A 9,318-nucleotide genomic window follows, 5' to 3' on the forward strand; every position below is an offset into this window, starting at 1 on the left:
GCACATGAAAAAATGTTCATCATCACTTATTATTAAGGAAATGCAAATCAAGACCTCAGTAAGATACCATCTCACACCAAAAAGTAATTATGGTCAATGTGGAACATATGCTAGCAAGGTTGTGGAGAAAAAGGAAACCTCCTACACTGCTACTGGGACTGCAAATTCTTCCAGCCCTTAAAGAAAACAGTATGTTTCAAAACATTAAAAGTGGATCTGCCATATGACCCAGCAAATCCACTCCTAGACACTATCTGCCTGACAAATTCAGAAACAATTATTTGAAAAAAACTTATACTTCCGTGTTTATTTCAGTACTATTTGCAATAGTCAAATTACAAAAAGAACTTAAATGCCCCCAAAACAGATGAATTGATAAAGATGTACTATATATATATATATATATATATATGTATATATATATATACACACACGCACACAATGGAATATTCTCAGCAATCAAGAAGGATAAACTCACGCCATTTACAACAATATGGGTGGAACTGGAAGGGATAAGCTAAGTGAAATAAGTCAGAAGGATAAAGATAAATACTGAATGTTGTCATTAAGATTTGAACTATAAAGAAACAAAACTAAGTTTCAGATGAAGACAAGCTTAAATACTAATCCTTAAAGTGTTTTGCATATATTTCCTTCTATGTATTTTATGGTTTCAGGTCTTATGTCTAGTTCTTTAATCCATTTTGAGTTGGTTTTTGTGCATGGTGTGAGGTAGTAGTCAAGTTTCATTCTTTTGCATGTAGCAACCTAGTTTTCCAGCACCATTTATTGAACAAACTTTGTTTGCTCCAGTGCATATTCTTTCCTCCTTTGTCAAAGATTAGTTGACCATAGATCTGTGGGTTTATTTCTGGGTTTTCTATTTGATTCCATTGGTCCGTGTGTCTGTTCTGGTTCCAATACCATGCAGTTTGATTATTATGGCTTTGTAGTATAGAATGAAATATGGAAGAGTGATGCCTCCATTCCCTTCTCTTTTTTTTTTTTTTTTCAAGAGGGTTTTGGCTATTTGAGGTTTTTGGTGGCTCCATATGAATTTCATCAGTATTTTTCCTATTTCTTTGAAGAATGACATTGAAATTTTAATTGGAATAGCATTAAATCTGTAGATTGCTTTTGGTAGGATGGCCATTTTGATGTTAATTCTTCCGATCCATGAGCAAGGGATGTCTTTCCATTTCTTTATGTCTTCTTCTATTTCTTTTAACAGTGTTTTATACTTTTCTTTGTATAGGTCCTTTACTTCTTTTGTTAGGTTTATTCCCAAGTATTTGATTTTTTTTTTCAATAATAAAAGGAATGGTTTTCTTGATTTCTTCTTTTTTCTTCAGATTTACTGTTTGTGTATAGGAAGGCTACTGATTTTTGTGCGTTGATTTTGTATCCTGCCACTTTACTAACCTGATTGATTAGTTTAATTAGTTTTTCTGTGGAGTTTTTGGGGTTCTCTATGTATATAATCATATCATCTGCAAATAGTGATAGTTTGACTCCTTCCTTGCCTATTTGCATTCCTTGTATTTCTTTCTCTTGTCTTATTGCTCTGGCTAGGACTTCCAGTATTATGTTGAAAAGCAGTGGTGAGAGTGGACATCCTTGTCTTGCTCCAGATTTTAATGGGAATGCTTTCAGCTTTTCACCATTGAGAATGATATTGGCTGTGGGCTTGTCATAGATGGCCTTTATGATGTTGAGGTATGTTCCTTGTATCCCGAGAATTTCAAGGGCCTTTATCATAAACGGGTATTGTACTTTGTTGAATGATTTCTCAGCATCTATGGATATTATTATATGGTTTTTATGTTTCTTTTTGTTGATGTGTTGGATTACAATGATTGATTTTCGGATGTTGAACCATCCTTGAGTCCCTGGAATAAATCCTACTTGGTTGTGGTGAATTATCTTATGGATGCATTGTTGGATTCTGTTGGCAAGGATTTTGTTGAGGAATTTTTCATCAGTGTTCATTAGGAAGATTGGCCTGTAATTTTTTTTTTTTTTGTGCTGTCTTTGTTGGGAAATATAGGCAAAACAATACATGACATGCACCTCAAAGACACATCACCCAAAGCAGTGATAGTGAAGGCAAAGATCAACAGCTGGGACTACATCAAATTAAAGAGCTTCTGCACAGCAAAAGAGACAATAACCAAAACAAAGAGAAACCCCACTGAATGGGAGAACATTTTTGCACAGAACACTAATGATAAAGGACTGATCACAAAAATCTGCAAAGAGCTGATGAGACTCAACAAAAACAAAGATAATAATCCAGTCAAAAAATGGGCAGAATAGTTAAAAAGAAACTTCTCCAAAGAGGAAATACAAATGAACCACAGGCATATGAAAAAATGTTCAACATCACTTGCAAACTAGGAAATGCAAATCAAAACTACAATGAGATACCATCTCACACCAGTGAGAATGGCACATATTAAAAAAAGTAGCAAGGACTAATGTTGGCGAGGATGTGGAGAGAAAGGAACTCTCCTGCGCTGCTGGTGGGAGTGCAAACTGATCCAACCACTATGTGAATATCCAGGCATGCTATTTCCCACTTCTGTCATTATAGAAATTATATACTTTAAAATGTTGCAAGTGCAAGATGACATCAACATGGCAGGGAGGAAACACTGCAAGTAAGACCACCCATTAAAAAAAAAAAAAAGTTAGTAGGGAGGAAAAGCGGCAGGTCTCTGAGAGAACTGGGACACGGAAGATAAACAGGAGACTCTGGCGAACTGCATGAAGAAGAAAGTTGCCATAAAAGAGGACTAGAAGGGAGGAAAGCTCAGAACCCTGTGACCCTCCCCCACCCACAAAGTCTGCACTCTCCGACCAACAGAAAGGAAGAAAAAAATTAAATAAAACAACCAACAAGAACAAACTACACATCAAGTGGGATTGTGAGTGGAAAGGAACTATTACAGCACCGCACCCCGTGAACTGGAACTGTGGAGAGCCGTGCAGGATTTGCCACAGAGGTGAGCAAATGGCTCCAGGCGCCATTGGAGAAAAATAGACTCCCCGGAGACCTACAAACAGCCCAAGGTCAGCTGGTAAGCTTGTGGGGGAAAAGCGTTACACTTGAAAAGCATACTCCGGACAGGGCTGCCCAGTTCCCCGAGCCTGCGACCTAGGCTTGCAGGGAGACCTGTGGGGGCCCTCCTTGAGGTGAATGTCCCTCACTGAGTAATCAGAAACGAGGGGCCCAGACACGGGAGCGGGGTGCAAAAGGCGCCATTTCTGCAGACAATGAACTGGGCTACAGCCCGCATCCTGGACCAGAGCCAGAGGGGAGAGCAGAGCAGCGAGAGTGAGGAAGTACACTGCTGAGGGGAGAAGCAGGCAGCAGGAGAGGTCTGCGCGTCATGTGGGACCCTCGTCTGGTGGCCAGGGAGAAGCCGGGATTGAACCAGCGCTGCAGAGGCTGCGGGCAGCTTCGCAAACCAGCGCTCCACCGCTGTGCCTCAAGATGATTAAATTTAAACTCTGAGAGGTTGAATAATAAATTTATGAGTGCTGTTATTGAATGACTTCATGAATGTTGCTGCAAGTGATCAATCCAAATATGCTAACTGTAAGCCTGTATCCTTTCCACTATGTCATGTGACATATATTAAACAAGAAAGACTAACTAGTAAGATATCATGCAAAATTAAAAAAATATATAAATAAATAAAAATCTAAATGATTCTGTAGTCTCTATGCTCAGTGTAATTCACCATTTTATGTGACTGGATGCAAAGTTTACATTAAGAGATGTTAATGGCTCAAGGAAGGAAGGTCACACAGGTTTATTACACACTGTAATGCTAAGGATGTGTGTGGCGTATCATTTAGTTCCTGGGGCCTCATCTCAAATAGGATGTGGATACTGAAAGTATCTTTTTTTTTTTAAGATTTATTTATTTATTTATACAAGCACTGGGTACAGTCAGAAGCGCAGGAGGGAGAGAGAATTCACCAGAGCCAGAGCAAAGAGCAGAGCAGGCAGAAGGACCGAAGGACACTGCTGAGGGGAGCAGCGGGCGGCAGGAGAGGTCTGCGCCCCATGTGGGACCCTCCTCTGGAGCCGGGGAGCAGCCAGGGATCCAATTGGCGCTGCAGAGGCTGCAGGCAGCTTGGCAACCCAGCGCTCAACCGCTGTGCCACCAGGGAGGCCCACTGAAACTATCTTAAGGAAGAAACTCTTATTGAGAGAGAGTGAGTGTACAACTGGATATGACTTAATTTGAAAAGCAGCTAAAACTGGGAATATATAGTTCAATAAAGATATGATGATTTTTAAGGAAGCAATAGTGAGTCAATTGTCTTAAAGTATTTGAATAATTTAAAAGTAACTTTGCATCTCAATGCGTTAAAGCTAAAAAAAAAGGACAGTATGCTCAAGGGTGGAAAACATTTAGAGATTCACAGAAGCTTCAAAGACTATTACCTATGAATGGGCTCAAGGACACCTCTCAGTTACATTGCATAGAGAATCCCAGACCTGCATGGTCTCTAATAACCCCTAGAATTTTGACCTGAGAAAGGAAAATTAGAGAGAAATCACTTTTTAGTGCAAGAGATCATACCTGACACTGGCCATGAAAGTGTTTGCCTACAAATACTGATAATACTGCTGGTACTGCTAATAAAAGGAAATTATACCAATCATTTTACCCCCACATTAGAGAAATAGAGCATACATGAAGAGAGATTGTGCCTTAAAACTAAAAATGTAATTCTTTGTCTACAATATCCTGGCATACTAGAGCAGATAGCTGTTCTTATGCAACTTTCTCTGTTGAAAGCAGTATGATGCTCTCTGAAATCTGGAATGAGTCGTGTTGAAATCTGCCTTGCTGTGTGTCAACAGGTCGACTGGAACTGAAGATTCTGTAACACAGCTTTATGTCTTTGCATTATATGTAATGTTTGTCACATTGGATCACTTAGAGGATTGAGGCAAACATATCTGTAAAGGATTTAGCATAACACTTATGAATGAGTAAGTGGTGAAAGTATATTAGTTGTTTTCATTATATTCATACTCATTGTTTAAGCAAATATGATTCAACAGTCATGGATAACTCCAGGAGGAGTTCAACTACAACTTCATTGTACATAGCTTAATGTTTTGCAATTGCTAGTTTGCTGGTTGTATAAAAAGGATGATTTATTAAAATATATGTTATACAAAGTTCATTATAAAATTTTCAAATACTTATAATAAGTGCTTTCTGTTGGGATAGAAAGAGAAGTTACTTCACTTTAATATGTGAATTTTAATTTTATTATTATTTTTTGAGTTATGAAAAGATGAGAACAAAAAAGACATTATGGAATGGCACTAAGATAAATATAGGTATGTGCCAGGGACCAGCCTCCAGCAAAATGTCGTGTCAGGAGTTCCTGAAAAGATGAGACGGCCTAGGCGACGCGTTAAGGGCTGAGGGGAAGGGGATGAGGTAGTGAGGAGACACTGACACTGGATGAGGTGCAAGTATCTTCTGCCCAGAGACTCAGCAGGTATTTATTTATTCATTATTAGTAATCAAAAAATACATCATCATGTGTAAAACAGAAACAATTAGTGTATTATATTCCCATAGATTACTGGCTCCTACAGGTCTCAGCTAGATGGTAGCCTTCAAGGTTAATAGATAAAAAAACCAAACCTAACACTAACTTATTATTTTAGCTAGACAATTACCTAAGACAGTGGATAGCCACCAGTACATCCCTATCAGCTAAAGCCTAAGCATCAAAAGACTCTTCTATTCATATGGCCTTCAGTCGGAGACCCGCTGCTACTCAGCTATCAGAAGTTTTTCTACCTACAAACTTCTTAGCACAGTTAACTTCATTTAAAAACTTTCCTAAGAAACTTCTAAATAAAAAGGAATTTCTAAAAAAGCAAAAGAAGGACTTAATATAATAGTTGTGCTGGTTTGCTTGTCAGATATATACATACAATAAATCGTCTCCCATTGTCAAGTGGCCCAATTTGTTTAATAACTAATTTCTAAACAGATAATTTTCCATGCTGTTTATTTGCAGTATACTGATGCATATAATTTATTGCCTAATGTGCTTTTTGGGAAATTTTTCTCTTTTTATGACCAAGAACAAAAAATAAAGGGATGTTAAATCTTCAGCCCCACGATGTGAGGCTCTTTAGCTTTGGCCCCACGGTGTGAGGCCCTTAGCTTTGCTGCTTGCCAGTGTCTTATCTGGCTGGGGCAATAAGGCCTCCTGCAGCAGGTATGGATTCAGGAATTATATTCTTGGAGAGTGATGATTGGAATATTATCTCTCTTCCCTATACCACCAACTTCTATGTATCTACTTTTTAAAAAAATATTTATTTATTTATGCATACAAGAACTAGGGTGTAAGCCAGAGGTGTGGGGTGTGAAAGGACTCTCCAGAGGCAGAGTGGGGAGCAGAACAGGCAGATTGACTGAAATACACTGCTGAGGGGAGCAGCGGGAGCGACAGGAGAGGTCTGCTATGCCTTGTGGGTCAGCTCCCTGGTAGCAGGGGATTGAACACATGCTGCAGTAGCTGACTATAGCTTGATAGTGCTGTCTTTAACCCCTGCAACACCAGGGAGGCCCTCTAACTTTTTTTTCTGAATCAAGTGAATGCTCCATGGAGTCTGTGTGTCAGTGAGGCCTTGCTTAATCTGGTTGCCATGGTGTGGACAGCTACTAAGAGCTATGAACACTTGAGCTGGATGAGTTCCTGGAAATCAGGGTTAACATGCTATAGTAAAAAGGAACATGAATTATGCAAGATAACTTCCTTGCTTTTATTCTCCCATTCATCTCATCGTAGACCCCAAAAATCAAACAATGCCTGTAGGATCTGGCAATTTTGATCTAATTTCTCATAGTTTTCTCTATCTCACTATTAGCATAGTCACACAGGCATCATTCTGAATCTTGAATATCAGTCATACTCCCACCTCAGGACCTTCACAATTGTAGTGCCCTTTGTTTTTCTCATACGCTATACAATATATTTATTTTAAATCCTTATATATATATATATTTTAAGATTTATTTATACAAGCATTGGGTACAGTCAGAGGTGCGGGAGAGTGAGAGGATTCACCAGAGACAGAGCGGGGAACAGAACAGACAGAAGGACCCGAAATACACTGCTGAGGGGAGCATCGGGCGGCAGAAGAGGTCTGCGCTCCATGTGGGACCCTTACCTTGTGGCCGGGGATTGAACTGGCGCTGTAAAGGCTGCGGACAGCTTCGCAACCCAGTGCTCAACAGCTGTGCCACCAGGGAGGCCCTTAAATTCTTATATTTATGAAGAAAATTATTAAATTTGTTTTCTGTCTCTCCCAAGCAATAGTATCTCTATTCTATTATCCCACAAAAGGAAAGAATAAAAAGAATTCTGTGCACCATACAGACAATTTTGGAATGTATCAATAAGTTCAAAAATAAATAAAATATAGGGTACAATAGCAGTAAGGGAAGGGAATAATTAAAAAAATAGAGCAAGGGCCTCCCCAGTGGTGCAGCGGTTGAGCGCTGGGTTGCAAAGCTGCCCACAGCCTCTGCAGCGCTGGTTCGATCCCCGGCTGCTCCCCGGCCACCGAAGGAGGGTCCCACATGGCGCGCAGACCTCTCCTGCCGCCCGCTGCTCCCCTCAGCAGTGTACTTCGGTCCCTCTGCCTGCTCTGCTCCCTGCTCTGGCTCTGGTGAATTCTCTCACCTTCCCGCGCTTCTGACTGTACCCAGTGCATGTATAAACAAAACAAACAAACAAATAAATAAATAAATAAAACATGCCTCTATATGTTTAAAAAAAAATAAAAAAATAGAGCAAGAATAAATGAAATAGAGATCAAAAGGATAATTTAAAAGATCGATAAAACAAGAACTAGTTCTTTTATAATATAAGAAAACTAGAGAATCCATTAGCCAGACTCAGGGAAAAAAGGAAAAAAAAAAGAAGAAATAAAAGAAGAAAAACTACAAAACACACTACAGAAATAAAAACACTATTGTGAACACCAATAAAGCTTACACTGGACAATTTTTAAGAAATTAACAAGTGTTTAGAACATACAACATTCCAAGACTGAATCAGGATGACATGGTAAATTTGGAAAGACCAATCTCAACTAAAGAAATGGAAAGAGTAATTGAAAACCTTCTATAAAACAACAATTTCCCTCCAAACAAGAAACAGATGGCTCTATTAGTAAATTCTAACATTCAAAGAAGAATAAGAGTAATTGAAAACCTTCTAAAAAACAACCTCCCTCCAAACAAGAAACAGATGGCTCTATTAGTAAATTCTAACATTCAAAGAAGAATAAATATCATCCTCAAACTCAACATCCTCAAGCAATTAGACAAGAAAAGGAAATAAATGTTATCCAAATTTAAAAGGAAGAAGTAAACTATCCCTTTTTGTAGGTGATACAATAATATATATAGAAAAGCTTAAAGACTCATTAAGAAGCTATTAGATTGCTAAGTAATATTCCATTGTGTATATGTGCCATATCTTCTTGATCCAGTCATCTATTTTTGGGCATTTGGGTTGTTTCCAAAACTTAGCTATTGTAAATAGTGCTGCTATAAACATAGGGGTGCAGGTGGCCTTTGGAATTAATGTTTCTGTGTCCTTTGGGTAAATACCCAGGAGTGGAATTGCTGAATCATATGGTAACTCTATCTTTAGTAGGTTGAGGAATCTCCACACACCTCTCCATAGTGGTTGGACCAGTTTGCACTCCCACCAGCAGTGCAGGAGAGTTGCTTTCTCTCCACATCCTCGCCAACATTTGCTGTTGCTAGTTTTTTTAATATGTGCCATTCTCACTGGTATAAGATGGTATCTCATTGTACTTTTGATTTGTATTTCCCTGATTACAAGTGATGTTGTACATTTTTTCATATGCCTGTTGGCCATTTGCATTTCCTCTTTGGAGAAGCTTCTTTTTAGCTCTTCTGCCCATTTTTGACTGGATTATTTTCTTTGTTTTTGTTGACACATGCAGTTTGCAGCAACATGGATGGAGCTAGAGGGATCATACTAAGCAAAATAAGTCAGAAAGAAAAAGAAAAATATTGCATGGTCTCACTCATAGCAGGAATTTAGAAAACCTAAATAAGGGACAAGGAAAATGACTAATTAATACAAAGTGAAAATCAAAATCAACAAGCAACTATAAACTAGAGTCACACTACGGCTGGGGCAGGGGTGGGGGAGAGTGAGGAGAGGATTAGGGTTAAAATAAGGGGAGGGGTGCAATTGTATGGGGAATATAACCAAAAT

This window comes from Talpa occidentalis, unplaced genomic scaffold, assembly GCF_014898055.3.
Source record: "Talpa occidentalis isolate TD23 unplaced genomic scaffold, MPIMG_talOcc4v2.1 talOcc4.4, whole genome shotgun sequence".
Lineage (NCBI taxonomy): Eukaryota > Metazoa > Chordata > Mammalia > Eulipotyphla > Talpidae > Talpa > Talpa occidentalis.